The sequence below is a fragment of the Trachurus japonicus genome, chromosome 5, assembly GCF_045865225.1.
Source record: "Trachurus japonicus isolate A0001 chromosome 5, Traja_1.0".
Lineage (NCBI taxonomy): Eukaryota > Metazoa > Chordata > Actinopteri > Carangiformes > Carangidae > Trachurus > Trachurus japonicus.
In genome coordinates this window covers 12,132,349-12,150,143 of record NC_140911.1, presented here as the reverse complement: position 1 = coordinate 12,150,143, position 17,795 = coordinate 12,132,349, and the positions used below count along the sequence as shown (strand labels likewise).

At 42.8% G+C, this 17,795-nt stretch overlaps 1 protein-coding gene across 7 annotated transcripts in view; it reads right to left on the bottom strand.

Annotated features, from left to right (window-relative positions):
- The window catches only part of ncoa3 (nuclear receptor coactivator 3), a 37,023-nt gene that overhangs the window by 15,491 nt on the left and 3,737 nt on the right, over positions 1–17,795 (bottom strand). For 5 of the 7 annotated variants that reach the window (XM_085776247.1, XM_085776250.1, XM_085776252.1 and 2 more), the window contains exon 2: positions 1,787–1,854. The gene's annotated coding sequence lies outside the window, so the exon portion shown is untranslated. Of the gene's footprint in view, positions 1–1,152; positions 1,262–1,786; positions 1,855–13,295; positions 13,398–17,795 lie in introns of those variants that run through there. The other 2 variants (XM_085776248.1, XM_085776249.1) reach the window with 2 other exon arrangements.

Below are 17,795 nucleotides of genomic sequence, written 5' to 3'. Positions count from 1 at the left end.
ACTGATGATGATGTAGTGATTTGGAGCCTCAGGGGAGATGGGTCATCCTGCGTTCAGCCAGCCTGCCCGCTAGAACGATACCACTCTTGCTAGCAGCGGAAGCACACACACACTCACACACACACACTCACATGCAGCGTATACAACCGTTTCCAGTACACTTGCATGTTTAGGCATGTCAAAGCACAGTCTGTAAAGAGAGACGGGTGTTCACAGCTACTGTCCCGAGATTCAGGCACAAGACATATTCATCAGCCTTCTGCGTCTACGTCGTTGAACTACCTGGCTGGTCCTACACAGCGGTTTGTGTAGCCTAAAACAATCCAGCCGTGGCTCCGGAGTAGAAATATCTCTCTTCCGCATTCCCCTTTCCTCTCCATTCTCCATACTCGCCTACATCTGCTCTTCCTTCCAATAGGTTTTAACTGCTACCCCCCCCCCCCCCCATACCATACCATACCATCCTCAGACAACCCCTCCCTTCTCTCCCTCCCACCATGGGTGTAGCAGTACTGTGGGCTGGGGACCCTGCCCTTATTTTCTTGCTCTGGCATTGCCCTGTGTCTGACCCCCTCAGAGTTCACGTTAGAGGAAACCTCTGCAGTCAGCCTCTAAGGTCACGGCTCTTTCCTATTCCCACCCAGAAACACACACACACACACACAAAGCTGTAGCGTCCGGCTGCTCCACCAGATTGTTTCTACTACTACAAGTCCATCCTGGACTTTGTGTTTTAAGAGGGGCTCGCATGTGCACACACACATACAAACACACACACACACACACACACACACACACACACATACAAACACACACACACACACACACACACACACACACAGGCAGACACAGAGTGAGCTCATTCCAGAGTGGAAAACTGTAGAACGGATGAGAACCATTATGCAACTACCGCTCCACAACAGCAGGCTAGGACATGCAGTCCAGTCACCCACCACCGCCACTATGACTAGAAGAGCACCGAGCCTCAGACGTACGCTCTGTGCCGTAAATCTGAAATCGCATGCTTCTTGTCCGTCTACCTTTCAGCACCCCTCTCTCAAAATCTGCCTGTCCTGCTCTGGCTGTGACTCCCCCCCCTCTCTCACTCTCCTTCTTGCTTCCTTCCTTCCTGGTTTCTGTCCTAAAGCTCACCTCTGCAGCAGTGGAGAAAGATGACATCAGCCCTCAGTCAGCCTCACATCCTGAAACGGACAAACAGCAGAGCTGGGGGCTGCTGGGAGTCTTTCTGAACACAGAGAATACACAGCAGAGTAGAAACTAGGATTTCTATCTACTCTAGTGATAGAGGCAAGTTGAAATCCAGAGTAAATGTAAATAGGTTTAAATGAATGCTTAAATCCAATTTTCTTGTAAAAGCCTCCTTGTTGCAAAACACAACTTTGTTTTCCTGGAATTTAGGTAACAGCACGGTACAATCTGCCACTCACTGATTGCACTGAAGGTTTTGAAAACTGACAACCCGAGTAGACAACACCTATAGAGCAGAGTGAGTCTGTGAGCAGCAGCCGACCAAAACCACAGATGAGTCTAAACAGGCCTGGCAGTATGCCACTGACCTGAATCAGCTTCATTTGACAATGTGAAACTTGCTCGGGGACAAGATGAGGTGTTGCGCAAACCATCAGGTTTGCAAACAGCAGCCACCAACGTGAGAAATATAACATCTCATGGTCAAATATAAAATGGGTTTGGGGTTATTGTTGTCCACCTGGAGAGTGTGTGTATTTAAGTGTGTATTATTCTTATACATTGACCACATGCTCACCTTGGCCAGTACAATCTCCTGTCAAGCTCCATTCAGGGTCTAGTGTCGTGTAAATGTCTTAACATCTCCTGAAAACAGAAAGAGAAAAGAGAAAGTTCAGTAACTTGATACACTCTCTGAATGTCGAAGCATGAGCTCTTGGAGGTTTTTACGTTCACAGAAAATCATGGGAAAAAACTGATTTCTAAAATTGCACAGGAAGCCACAGCAGAACACATCCTGTTTGTGTCCTCCCCTCAGCCCGATCCACTGCGTCATCACTTCCCTTTCCTGGAAATGTGGCCACTCATCCTCCCTATTTACATATTCTGTTTATCGGGCCTCTTTCCCCCCACCCCTGTCTTCCTGGTTGCTTCTTCTCACACCTTGTATGTTTACTGCTGCTTTCTGTAGCGTGACCGAAGGAAGAAGACAGTGTGCACATGACAGTGTTCTCACAGAGGTCAGAAAAATTCCTGAAAACATGTTATCTACCAACAATAAATGTAAATTGTGACTGGTCAAAGACCAGTCTTCACTGTGCACAAAGCTAATCAGCTCTTTCTTTGTTGCTCTGTCACTATTTATAGAACCAATGAAGCGACTGAGCACCTTTCTTTGCTGTGCTGTTTCTCTTGCTTTTCTTCCACAGGGGTTCAACTTTGAGAAGCATTTGTCAGACAACACACATGTGCCTTCATAAGCTTCAATACTTTAACCATCATATTCATAATCACAGGACAGAAGGCCCTCTGGTGTTTTCTGTTTTCTCATCATAGCAATTGGATGAGTTTTCATCATAGGAACAGAAATGAATCTCTATCCTGAGCTTGTCACTAACATCTGTGCCACAGTTTTTTTTTCCATTTCAAACCGGCAGTTACAATATTACACTCCAATATAACTTTTTGTGTACTTTTTTTATAGACACATTTTCATTTCAAGGGACCTGTCATAGGGCCCTGGCCCCACACACTGGGAGAGCCGTCAGTGTTTTGGTACAAGCTGCTCCAAAACCGCTGACCTTTAGCACCATCATCACATTGTCACAGATAAGCCTGTCAGATGTTCTTCCCCTCATGAAATATAATAATCACACAGCTCTAAACACAAAATCTTGATCATAATAATCTTTCAACATCGAGAATTTGAAACTGCTGCTGGTTTCTAAGAAGATAAACAAGAGATGCCATAAAAAAGCAAACTTGATAAGTGAATAAACAAGGAGTATTTTCTATTTGGAGGCTTGCTACATGCTCTATCCACAACTGGTGTGTGTGTGTGTGTGTGTGTACACGTGTGCGATCCTCCACTACAGACCACTGATCACATCAGTCCTAAACGCTGTGCTGCTACTGAGCTAATACTGCAGCTGAATAATTTAACAGAGAGAAAAAGAGAAAAACGCTCTCTTTCTGTCAACCGCCCGAACGCGATTTAATAATTCGAAGTCGACTTTTCTTTGACGCCTAAACCAAAAAAAGATGAAGACTTCACTGAAACCAGGGTGAAGACACAACATGTCACTCATTTTAAGCATCTATTACTAATGTTTAGGTCATTTTCATTCCTTAACTCTCATTGTTGAGATTATTGCTCCATCCTGCCCTTGTTGACTGACTGACACACACACGGGTACAAACACTCACCATCACATATGCACAGTTAACCCCTAGTAGTGAAGTGTGATGCAGATTAAGAGAGGTGAGCTTGAATCAAATGAATATAGACCACAGGAGGCGGAGGAGGAGTCGAGGCAGATTGAGCAGAATGAAGTGGGGGAGGAGGAAGAGGCACTGGGAGGGGGAGGGGAGGAGAGTGGTGACACAGCTCATCATGGACCTCAACAGAGCTGGGTATCATTCAGAAAAATGTAGATATTGGTAGCAATGCTAGTGACTTGACCTTGATACCATTATGAACTGGCCTTGTTTGATGCTTCTTCTTCTTCTGTTTCATTACAGCAACACTTTGTGAGTCTGGGACGAGTCGAATATCACATAATATTTATAAAATCATTAACATAGAATATCTTATTAATAAGATTATGGTCATCATTATCATCATCTATTTTGACAGAAAATTCTCTGTTTTCAGTGTAATGCCAATAACAAAACACTGGCTTGTAGATGAAATAAAAATATTTATGCTATTCTTCTTAAACAGTGTAATACAACGAGCTACACATGTCGAATGCTGAGTTGTGTTGATACACTGAAGCAACAGGAAGTGACGCTGTAAACTGCACCCAGAGGCCCTGACCAGATCTGGAGTTAATATGAATCTCAGGTGATCTGATCACAAGTGGACAGCGCTCAGGTGTGAATGCACTTCAGATCTGAGACCCAATCTGGTTTCTGAGGTGGTCGCGATTCTTTTAGCAGTCAGTACGTTCACATGCAGAGTTTAATCGAGCTATGCTCAAAATTCGATTTTGGCGTCTAATCGGACTTCTGTCCCTGTCCCAGTTTACATGCAACTGAGAAAAAAGGGGGGAACGTGTCCTCCTCCTCGACACCAGGTGGCGACGTGCGTCATTTCAGCGGGTTAATACGGCCCCTTTTCCAGTTGACCTATTAGCCAGGCGGTAGACCGGCATTTTCGAACAGACGGTTAATCGTACAGCTTTGTTCATCTCGTACGTAATGTGCGCGTTACTTATTGTGCAGATAAGGGGCACGCTATCCCTCATGGTCATGGTGATTTCGAGAGGCAGACAAGAACGCCGTAACACTACAACTGTAGCGACTTCAGCCAAAAGAGCCGCTGAGAGACTAAGCATGGGCCGGTTGTCAGACGCGCTATCAAAAAGAAACTCACTGAGATTCAGAACTAAAGATCAAAGTGTTTATTAACCAAACAAAATAGGTTAACTCATAATAAAGTGTACAAACTAAGGCAAAGTAATCCAGAAAATAGCGTAACTATAGCGGTCAACAAAAAGTACGGCAACCCACGCTCACCCCCTCTCTCTCTCTCTGAAACAAAGGAAAAGCAACAGGTGAACATAAGTGCTTAACCCCGCCCATAATGACGTGACCCGCTACTGAAATAATAACAAACTAAATCATATTCAAAATAAACAACACCAAAACAACCCTTAAACTTAACTAACAGAAAACCCAATTCATGGCTCCTACAACAACAATAGCTTCTGTGACCGGCTTTCTTGGATGTTTTTGTTCCGGGGTCTTATCCCAGCGCATGCGCACATGTGTTGTCCAGTTAAACTATACATGTCGGAGAAAGTCGAATTCCAATCGCATTATCTGGGTGTCTTAATCGGAGTTGGAGAACTCCGATATTAGTCGGATTAACGCGTAAACTTTACACACACTCAGTTGTCCAGTTTTAGTCGGATTGAGGCAGTGTTTTTCAACCTTGGGGTCGGGACCCCTCATGGGGTGGCCTGAAATGTCTACTAATTGATAAAAAAAAAAGATTACCAATAAAAATATTATTTTAAAAATTATGATTAAAAACACCACACACAATCTTAAACAACTGTATTCTTTACTTTCACTTTCTCAAATATAAGTCGAGTTCAAATAAAATGCACCATATAAAAATATCTGAGCTGACGCCCGATCACATGGGGGTCAGGGGGTCGCTGGAAATTTTCTTAAATGTCATGTAGGCCTACACGTACTGAGTGTGAACGCAAATGTGTCCTGAACCACATGACAGGACCACCCACTCTCCTAGAATTAGCCCTGTCACAGTTTCATTATGAACCGAAAATATATTTACACTTCCTCTATACCAAGTCACAACCGACACATTGACTGTGACTGTGACATATTGATTTACTATGTTTTTACCTTTTAACTATTTCAAATGGTTAAAACCATGACAGAGCTGCGACTGGATCGCCCAACACCCGTTTTTGAACAACATGAACATTTAAATCTTTGTCCGTTTTTAACAAACAGCCACATTGTTGATTGGAGAAAAACAACTTGCTGTGACATTGAAATACTGGCTCTGATTTGCAGCTGCAGTCTGCGCCTCTGTGGGAAAGTGGTTAACACCGTCACTGTGAGTTTTGAGACTGGCGGTGCTCATTCAACTGTAAAACCCGGCAGTTGTGAAGCTCATGAGATACTCAAATCAACATCTGATGGAGCCCGGGGCACTTGTACTTGTAATTACATGTGTGGCCATACTTTTCAATATTTCAGTGTTTTACTTCAGTGCTTCTTTTAACTTGTCAGCGAACGACAAACAACGTGACAATGAATTCACTTGTTTGACATTGATGCGACACTTGTATAATTAACCCTTTTTTGCGTGAGAGGGATGTTACATCCTCATACCTTCCAAACTACCTGCAAAAAAATGCAGCCACTCCCAGACCAACCATGTGTTACGTGCTGATCTATCACATGCTACGAAACTCTCCAATCAAGCATAACTGCAGTCATGAGGAAGAAATAGGTAAGCAATTCCACAGATACAGGACTATCTGATATTTTTATTTTCTCTGACTGATCCACCACACAGCTTAAATACCTGTGTGTGGAATAACTCTCCTCTTAAAATGGTGGATATAAGCTCAAGAGCCCATCACCCCTGCGGATCTCTAAGCAAATATTTGTCCTTTCACAGACGTAAGGCCGATGAGATGAGGTAAACTTTATGCTGGATGACATTTCATTTTACTGCATGCAGCATGCCATGTTCAGATATTTCATTTAATGGTGTAAGAAAACATGATTTCGATATAAAAAAAGGTGTTTGGCAAAAGGCCAGAACAGCAGCAGTGTCAGTCAGTCAGTCAGTCTGGCCCAGAATAGTGAGGAGGACATTCCTGCTCGGCCTGAAATAAAGCCTGCAATCTGAGCTCCCTGTGACAAAGAGCGGCAGGCCCAACAATAAACATCAACCCACCCAAAACAAAGAACAGACAAACTGGGCCCACATACACACAATTATAGACCCCCCCCCCTCCCCTTACTCTCCTCAAAACACACCCAAACTCAAAACTCATGGAGTCAAACTGTCCTGATTAAAGTCGTGTATGTGTCCGTGTGTGAGAGGAGAGAATGAGGAAGACAGAAATAAAGAGTTTGAGGGTTTTGTTTAAAACAAATAAAACTATAAACATCTGAAAAAGTAGTAAACAATGAAGCTACTGGATGTTAGATACTACAGGCATTTTACATCATTACTTCACTGCTCTCTCGCTCTCTCTCTCACACACACACACACACACTGCAGAAGCAAGGTAATAAAGTAACAAAAGGTGTCCACTAGAGTTGGGGACATCAAGTGCAAAAAGGAAACAAAAGGACAGAATTACTTCCTGTTTTTCTTCAAAGAAGCGATCCACCTCCTGCTGAGCATACAACCAGCTATACACTGGCTACAATTGGAGCTCACACCAACCCCAACCTCAATGTCTTCATTTAAAAACAAATCCTGGGTAATTGTGAAGCCATGTTCTTCCCACTACGGACCCTTCAGATGTGCTAAACTGCTTGGTTATGAAGAAAATCATACATTAATTCAAAAATATGCTCACAATAATTCAAAGTAGAGCTGCAACAATTAATCGAACAATAGCCTAATCGATTATTAAATTAATCGTCAACTATTTTGGTGATCGAATAATTGGTTTGAATAGTAAAAAAGTCCAAATTCTCTGAATTCAGTGTCTTAAATGTGAATATTTCTGGTTTCTTTGTTCCTTTGTGACAATAAACTGAGTATCTCTTTGGTTTGTGGACAAAACAAGACATTTGGGGACGTCATCTTGTGGTTTGGGAAACACTGATTGACATTTTTCAACATTTTTTAACATTTTATTGACCAAACAACTAATCATTTAATCGTTTTAAATAATTGACAGATTAATCGATAATGAAAATAATCGTTAGTTGCAGCCCTAATTCAAAGTGTTTGGATTTTTTGGACCACGAGTGTATTTTTCTCTCTTTACCACTTAATATTTGCAGGTTTCTGGTCTAATCCAGTCGTTTACGACAGGAACACAGTCACACCAACTGGAATCATATACAAAGAAGAAGGAAAAAAAGGCGATTAGGATACGTCGGCGCCTTAAGATAAACACACTCTTGTAATGTGAGCTACAGTTGGGCCCTTGGACCACAGCGTAGGAAGCGCTGCCTTTATAACTGGTTTGATGCATCGCAGGCATGTGTTGTTTACCAGTGTTGTACTGAATAAAATCCTGTGCTACAACAGTGAGCAGTTGACGGGCAGCATCCTGTGAAGCTTGTTAGCAACACTCGACTGAATTAATCTTGTGCAACTATCTGTGCCACAAAATGAATGAAGCACGACCTCTTCACCGTGGATTTGAGTCAGTGGCGTTTGGAAACTGGAAGTAGCTGAGTAATGTGGGTAGAAAGTTGTCACAACACCCTACATCTAAAAGGCTGTGACAAAGAAAAGGAAAATACTCATGGTCCTACTAAGAAATCATATTCACAGGCTACATAGCTAAACATGCTAAAATTAGTAGCTTAGCAAGTGGCTGGTTAACACCTCTGTAAATCCCCTCTGTGCACCTTCGCTCTTGTGCTTTCAGAGGGGAAATAAAAAAATACAATTAGACAGGAGGAGAGTTGAGCAAATGGCAATTGCAAATTTTCCCTCTTGGTGTTTTCTCTCCCTCAGTGAGTGACGCCACTAATGGTGAGACATGTGACAGATAAGATATGCAAGGCCATATTCAGAAGCACTGTGTCCTGGGCTGGCAGCAAGCAGGAAAAGAAAAGGAATTAACTTAAGCACAATTAAAGAAAGCTTGTCTTGACAAACTTCAGTTTGAGTGAATGAAAAGAAGCACATAAATACTTTTTTAAAGAAAGGGGGTCTGACTGTTAATGGTCATATGATGTCGGCCAAAAAAAAAAATCTACAAAAGATATTTGGACTGATCTCTGCACATTTTTTGAGATGGTTAAATAGCTCTAAACCAAAGCTAATTAACCGTGGCTAATGTTTCTGCTTACTTCGTATAATTTAGAACAAAATTTCACTTGGTTTAGCAGTCATCAATCATCATTATGTTTTGGGGATTCCCTCTCAATTCTGAGAGAAGATAACTTCCAGAAACAAACGTCTTTTTTTCATGGATTCATATGCAACCCAGTTGTTGTTGGTGAAACCATCTTATTGCTCTTCTCTTGCCAACTTGACACATGATTTCAATGAAACATGGGCCATTGGGACTTAACTGGTGCCAGAGGGTTTTGATGGCAAGATGCAGATTGCTGCCACACAATGAGACTCAAGGATGGGGATGAGGAGGACATATGTCGAGCATGTGTGTACAAGTGTGGATTTTAAAAAAGCGAAGTTGTAAATTGTTCAGAGAAAACCTCCAGTTAGATACCGCAGCAGCTGCAAAATTCCTGCAAAGCTCAAAAAACCAGACTGAACACACACACGTCCCATCGTTCGTCTGAACGCAAGATGTTTCTGTCACTTTGTTCCTCCGCGTATTTTTTATTGTGAAAGTTCATTGAAACCATGTCTGAGTTGTGAAACCATACCGCCAAAACTTTATAACTTTGTAATTTGTTTTACCAACTTCAGACATTTAAGCTCTTTTTCCCACATGCACAGCAAACCTGAACTCTTCTAGACATCACCCAGAGGAACTGTGTGTGTCTGTGTGTGAACGCAGATGTCCAAATCAGTTGAACAGGACCATAACCAGACTTTACCCCACCAGCAGCAGCATCCATGAACAAGACCCAAGTCTGTGTAATGTCCGACTGAGCCCTTATGCGACTAGAGCGCGTCACTGTCCCAAAAATTAACAGCGAGTGAGTGGGTGTGATGGTGACGTTTCTGTCCTCCTCTTCCTACACTCAGACGCCACTCCTCAACTCTACCAACAGAGTATTTCTAGTAGGTGAGAAAAAGCGTCTCACATGGACAGTCTCTGGTTGTGTGTGTAAACAAGCAGCTCCGGATGCGATTCTCCGGACAGTGTCTGGAGTTCCTGTGTGGAAAAAACGACTTCAGATCAGTTCCTTCAAATGGAAAGCCTCGACAAGCGCGACAGATTTAGAGTTAATATTAAAGTCACACAAGGAGCAGTTCACAGTGGAATAAAGCACACCTTTCAAAGCCGCAGTGGTGACGCAAATGTGAGAGCAGACTGAAACACACCCTCACAGACGCTTATTGAAGTTTGTGAAGCATTTCAGAAAAGCATCAATAAGAACCTGAAATCCAACCTAAAGGTTCAATTTAATTGACCAATCAGAGTCTGAAATATGGGAGAAAAAGGCTAACGTGTAAAAGGGTCAGCTTTGTTCGATACATGTGAGCAATTACCAAATCTAATAACCTGAGTCAGGCTCTAATTTAACAGATGGTAAAATAAATGTGGGGTTAATTATCAATAAATGAAAACACTTCTCAACCCATGTGTGACATAGTGTGCGATAAATTATATTATAACATATTAGATTAATTTCCTCTGACATGAAATTTTCAAGGGCACATAGCAAACAGGCAATGTGTGTAAAAAAAAAAAAAAAAAACATAACAAAACAGCTTTCTGTTCCAGCAGCTTCTTCCTCAAACTTATAGCGTACAAAATGTCCATAGATGAAATGTGGTCAGGGAGAGAAGGTAGTTCAAAGCAGAGGGAAAACTGCCTTCATAGGATTGCTTCTCTCCCCCTAGAAAAAACATCCCCCACCCTCGCCTGACGCACACAACGCACACAGAGCTCAGACAGGCTGTGTGTGCATCTCCCCATTTTTCTCACACAAACTGCAACGTGTAGAAAAACCGGGGAAAATAAATGAAGGTGGAAACAAAGAGGTGGCAGATTCCACTGTGTGTGTGTGTGTATGTGTGTCACACATGCATCTCCTATCCATCATTAATACGGACAAAGAACAGAGAGAAACAGGAAAAGGACCCACGCGGGGACAGATTGAACCACTGTACTGCTGCATCTCCAACAACCCCTTCATATTTTCCATAAGCTTGACACGTTGGTGTGTGTATATATATGTGTGTGTGTGTGTGTATAGAGAGGTGATAAGCGTGAGGAGGTCGTCGTCCAGAGGAGACCACAGTGACCACACAAAATGCAGGCGGCTGTGATCACACAGGGCTAATATTATGGAAATTAGTTCATTAATCAATGGCTAAACAGTCTTTTATCTGGGGAGCCAGAGCTCTGGGGCCTGATCAGCTTCCATGCTGCCCAGTCTGATAACACACACACACACACACACACACACACACACACACACACATCTTCGCTAGCAACTGATACAGATGCTGCAGGAAGACAAATCTCACAAAGCCACAGATAATTCAGTGTGAAGATATGTCATCCATTGTAATTACGTATTTGCCTTTTTTTCCCCCCTAAAGAAATGACCTCATGTTGATGTGAAGGCAGCGCTGGGATTTAAACTTTCTGAGACAGTTTCTGTGCCTGTGTACACGTTTCAACTGAGCCTCTCTCTGTAAAAACGGCAGATATTCATTTTCAGACCGCAGCGCTGCTCTGACGATTTTCTCTCTTCCCTCTCTCCCTCCCTCCCTTTCGCTCGCTCTTGTGTCTTTCTCTCCTCCCTCATTTCCCCCCTCCTCCTCGCCCCTCCGTCCCTGTTGGATTGGCGGAGTAAACACAGGAAGAGAGCGGGCTCTGTTCCACCACACCAGAGCTGGAGCTGGGCGTTCCTGCAGAGCTCCTGCGCCGGGGTCAAAAGTTTACTGTGGTTTTCATTTCACCTTTCCTCAGCCAATCACAGCGCCACACTGCAGTGGCTGAACTCTGACCCCCGCAAAGAATTCCACTCAAAAGATGGTCTGACGCCAGTTTCTGAACTGCACACCCCCATCTCCCATTTTTCCCCTTACTACTCCTTTTCCTTTCTTTCAACTGGCCAGTTTCATGTGTTGACAGAGCCTAGGTAAAAAAAAAAAAGATGAAAAAAAGAAATGAGGTATGAGGGGTAACAGAGAGCTGGAGCAGGACTGGGGTTTTCTCACTGCAATGCTTTTAAAAAAATGTTTTTAAGAAAACTACAAATAGGTGCTGTCCTCTGTCTCGATGTGATGAACCACAGCAGATGAACAAATAAAACAAACACAAACTGACTGAGAAATCACATAAAGATCATTTTATTTCTAACGTCTTAGTTTGCCCTCGTATCGAGCGTGTTCTACAGAGCTGGCCTCACATTCGGCCGCCACATGCTGCTCAGTTCTAGGTTAACACTATTAAAAGTGTGTTTAAATGACTTATGAGGACAGGCTGGATACAGGGGTCACAGGGACCAAGTGTTGAAAGACACACAGAGAGAGGGCAAACGGGGCAAAAAGAAGCGAGGAGCTCGGCTCACAACACTCAAGAATCTGTTTACGAGTCAAATCAGAGCTGCTCTGTCTGACGGCGCACACACACGCACTGACACACGCACTGACACACACACACGCACGCTGAACCATAATCCAACTGTGCGTTTGTTTTTGTCTTGGTGACACTGCACTCTGTTCCCATCTGCGGAGTGATTAAGCCTGCACTGCTAATCAAGGCCCTCACACTGTAAGGGAGTGGGGAAAGGCGGACACGCGGCGGTCCAAGCTTTTGACCGAACTAAATAACATCCAGGGCGACTGTTCCTGTTCCTGTAGACCCACGTACTACTCCAAATGAAATCAATTTTGATGGGTTCAGGGAGACTTTCAAGCTGTCAAACTGAAAGTACGAACAAAAGAAAATATACTGCAGTCAGTTCATTTTGTGGTGCTCTCGTGTGAGAGCCAGCGAAGAACTTGGACTGGACTCAACTCTCGTCAAATCAGAAATTCTCCTGTAGTAGTTCACATGTCAACAGATCGAGAGAGGTGAGAGTTTTGACAAACTGCTGCTGGGACCCCACGCAGTTACAAAATGCATCTAACTGGCTCAAGGCGTTTTATATTGACCGTTTAGCTAATTGGTAGTGAAGTGGCAAGAATACTAGAAGATTGTGTATTTTTGTGTTTTTTACTTCAAGTTTCAGGTATCTGTGTAAATACTGTGCAGCTTTATGCCAGATCGTGGTGTGTGTGTCGTTGACATTCAAACATCTTCCTCAAATTTGGAGTAACACCTGTCTGCAGGTGAAATAACTGTTATTTATTAGTTATTTCACCCCTATATACTGTGTCTCTCAGTTAGAGGAACTCAGGCCTCAGTATAAAAGTTTTAGCAGTTAAGTGTCTGTAGAACTGCTGTGAAACTATGACATTTTCCTAGAAAAATTATGCTGCATAATTTCATGGACCAAAATGTTTACACAGTGAGTCACATCTGTAGCATATTAAGCAAAATGCTGTATTTTCTACCCTACATGTCAAGATGTCTAAAGACCGAAAAACTCAATCACTGAATTCACACAAAACCTACAGGCAAATTTTTATATGAAAAAATGTCTGCTTTGAGTGTGTGGTAGATAATCATGCCTTTAAGCGTTTCAAGAAAAATTCATTAGTGCAATTCACCATGATGACACTGTGCATGTTGCATCCTACTCACGTGGGAAGCCAATGATAAATGGTGTAGGCCAGGGGTTCCCAACCTTTTCCAACTCAGGGCCCACTTGAAAATCTAAAAACTGTTTGCGGCCCACCTTCGTCCCTACAAACAATACATAGACAAAATGATGCATTTACATTTACATCTACATCTGTCATCGTGATAAAACAGGATCTCCTTCTATGGTTCTTGATGAATATTTAGCTTTTTAAAAAAAGTTTTATTGTTCTGACAGCTCACGACACGTCAGCTCAGGTGATGTGCAGTTTATTGTTTCACTTCACTGCTCCGACGCTACACCCCGTGCGTGTGCATCTGTGTACAGCGCTGACACACACACACTGTAACCCTGCATCTATAGGAGCCTTAGCGCATGTTCTTCACGCCGTAGATGAGCCAACATATGAGACGTGTTACTGCAGAATAAACAACACGAGCAGCTCCGTGTTTCCAGTCGGAGTTTTCTCCTCCACTTTCTTACCAAAGTATCATCAGGTCGCTCTGACTCCACGCTGCTCCTCACAGCAGCAGACATGATGCTGCTGGAGCACTGACCTGCTGCTCCACACGTTCACAGTCACTTTAGCTGCCACTTGCTCCACTTCCACTTATTTCCTCCCTCCTTACCAACTTCCTCAACATTTTCAACTTTCACTTTTTCCTTCTTCCCTTTAGCTGCTGCAGCCAAAACAAACTGTAGCTACACAATGGATGCGGTGTGTCAGACGGAGACTGACAGGCTGCTATCGAGTTAATTTCTGCACGGTGATATCGAGGAAACATGTCCATAGTCGATAATCGTAACCGCGGTCGCGATTAGAGATCGTTTTATCGCCCAGGCCTATATAAAATATATTTAGTGTCTTTTAAAAAGATTTTCACAAAAATCATACCATTTTGAAAATGATTTACAATATGATACCGTCGCGGCCCACAGGTGGGAATGACTGACGTAGGCTGTACTGCAAAACCAGCGTTGGTTATACTAATAATCATATAATGATAAGTGAAGCACTGAACCACTATTAGTATGTGAAGATTTTATGTGGGACAAAAAAAAATTAGAAAAGGTTAAACTTAAAGACAACCGAAAAGCTATTCTTAAGAAAGAAAACAATCAATTTTCTAATCAGCTGAAAACAGTGAGTTATCAGTGTGTAACTGTGAACCTTTATTCTGTATTGATCGTTTTGTAACACTACTTGTCATTACCATCAAAAACTTTACTGCAGCTTACCAAACTAGGTTGACTTGATCCACACACTTGTTCTGGTCTGCCACAGTGACTGGGATGTTGGCTGCCACATCTGTCAAAAACTCTACCATCTCCAAACTCGTAAATTGCTTTAAATGACATTTTCGCTTTCGTCCAATTTCAGGAGTAACCATGTGGAACAGGTTAGCAACAGGGTTGTAACTGTGGTGCTAATTGAACAGGGACCTTTTACTCCTATTTTAGTCATAGTGCCGTCGTATAGAATCACTTGTTCCAGTATAGCAATAGCAATCAGATGAGCATATATACTGTATATGCGCAACAAGGAGCCAGCCGGATGGAAACATGGCGAGCGCTTGCCAAAAGTAGAGGCATCCACATAGGAAAACACTGGATTTGGCTTTTTTTTTTGTTGGTGTTGTTTGGTATATGAACTCTGTCACTGGTGCAAAGCTTGATGTGATGTGGCAATGTCAGGAGGCAAGTGTTAGCTCGGCTATTCTGGGGACAACGGTAAGCTCCAGAGCAGCAACCTTTTGATTGGAGTGTTGCCTTAACGACAAGCCACATAAACAGGGGTGACGTCACCAGGCACAGTGAAGAGCAGTAATGGTGAAAGGAACATTTTCCACTTTATTCAGAAAGCAGGGGGGAAAAATAAGCCCAATTAAGAAGTAAGTGTTGCAGAAAAAAAGGAATACTAATAAATTATCTGACACATGCCTTGCCAGTGTTGACATGCTGTAGTATGTCTGGAGGTTTAATGATGGCGTGGAAGGTTGTCATTCACGACTTGACTTCTCTTTGAACTGAAGGCTGCAATAAAGCGCTTTTGGAAAATCAAAATTCTTTCTGGCACAGTGCTGAGAGCGCATGTCTGCAATACTCACTGCAATGTGTGCTAATTTCTTTCAATGAAAGAAACTTTCAAGTTGCAGGTGAAATGTAAGTCAAGAGACACGCGCAGTCCACCTTCGGTCCCTGCTCGCGTGGTCTCGTATCCTCTTACAACTTGCTGCAGCGCCATGCCAGCCACAGCTGCTTCTCAATCCAGACAGACCCAGAAACCACACCCTACTGCCACATAAGACCAACATCAAACAGTTTCATCTTGGAGATGTACAAACAGAAAGGGAGAAAACAATGTAAATATGGGAAATACAGGCAACCATCCATTTGATGCTGTTAAATTACACGTGGTGGAGTTGTGGGGTTGGAGAAGGTAGGTTTTATGAACATTTGGCGTGACGCTACTCGGCAGTGGTTGAAGTTAAAGTTTGTTGTTATTTTGGCTGCCAATTAACAATTTTGCCCGGGCAAATACACCTTTCCCAATTTTTCTTGACTTGCTAGAGGTTGCATTTAGATAAGACAAGAAAACATTTGGCCCCTGTCCCTGCCTAACGTTGGGGATAATGCTGTAGCAGTTGAGAAGTTCACCCAGAAATGACACTGTCACTTTTCTCTTCCCTTCTTCACTGCCTCTCTTTCTGCTTCTCTTTACGCTGAATAACAGACAGAGAGAGCATCTGGTAGCAGTTATCTCACAAACCAAACTTTTTTTCACCCTTGCTGTCTCTCTTCCAAAGCACTTTTTTTTTTTTTTTTTTTATAAAAGGGGGCCCTAAACAAAACACAAACAAGGTCTTTACAATGGTAAGAAAACTAGGCCAGGGAGCTACCCTCCCACTGGCTTGTTCAGGTGAACCCGTTTTACGAGCATTCTTCAGCTGGGGGAGCGAAAGTTAAAGGGGGAGTGCAAGTTAAAGAGGAAGGGCAAAGAGGGGAGGGGGGACAAAGCTCTTGGCACCCCCTTCCCTAATAAACCCTTGCCTTCGTCCAATCAACGAGGACTACAGAGAGTGAACTGTTCCAAATCCTTGCTGGTTATAAACTGGAATTGGGTGCAATGATTGCTTCAGGCTGCCCGTTTGGCTTTTAGAAGTGTGCATGGCTCACATATGGCTCAGCTAGCTAACACTTGGGTATTACCTCAGAGTTGAAGAAGAGGGGACCGAGGGATGAATGAGATGTGACTTCAAATACAGTCAAGAGTGCAAACTGCACCACTTGACTGGGGACCCAGCAGACTGGCTGTGGCCTCCTCTGAATAGTGAATAACAATCTGTTTTCAGCAGCTCTCATCTCATACTCTCACTCTTACTTGTTTGGGCGAAGTAGCTGTAAATATTTTAGCAGTGGAAACGCGACTGTCTTGTTGAGCAGAGTTTTCTATATTTAGCTCAAGGGGGTTAGGCAGGAAAGAAAAAAACAAAAAAGTTAACCTACCTGTTGAGTAGCACACCAGTACGTCAGCGAGGGGTAGTAGACATACTTTCACACAAACACGGAAGATCGCTGTCACTCTATGAGTGACCTTGAGATGCAAGGACTAAACAGGATGTTTTACACAGCTTGAGCCGACCACAGGAAACCTTTGTATTCTTTAACCTGGTTGTAAAACGGCCTCCAATGACAAGTCAGAGTCAAGTCTAACTGCCACAGAGCAGAGCTTCGGGAATCCTGTAAATATCCTGTAATTCTCTAACCTGACTTGGAGACCAGCCAAAGTAAATCCCATAAACAGTGTTGAAAAAAATGATTCCTTAAAGAGAGGAGATGTGCATTTTTTCCCAAAGAGCAAGCCCTTGGTGCAAGTTATCTGTAAGAGTGAACAACTCTGATGTTTTCCTTGACTAAAACTGACTTCTCAGGTTCAGTCATTGTCCAGAGTCGTCCTCTCACACGTGTCGCACACAACAGCACATTGTCTCTTAAGGCAGGCAATGACCACTGGTTTTCCAAATCAACTTAACTCACAAAGTCAATGCAGTTCCAAATTTGATTAGAAATAATATCAATCCAGTTACAGATATTTCAGCTACAATACCAATTTTGCTTGAATATGAATGAGATTCTCAGCGAACTAACACTTTAAACTTTTCTTCTCACTCATTATAAAAAAAATTTTAACATTAAGAATAGACCTCAGAGCAGTTCGTATTCAGCTTGTATTTAACCTAACCAAAAGTTTAGACACACATCTAAAACATTGAAAGGTAGGTGAGGTGTGTTTGTGTGACTGATGCACCTGGGTACAGTGTGCATCAGTCAGGACACAGCTGTGGAAATCTGTGTTTTGTTTACAACACATAGCACGTATGATAGAGATGTCATCAACATTGCCACTCGCCTGCTGTGAAATCTCCAGACAATGACCTGCTCTGTACATACAGGCTTTAATTCGATGCTACATTGACTTTGTACTCGTGGGGCTGGTAGTG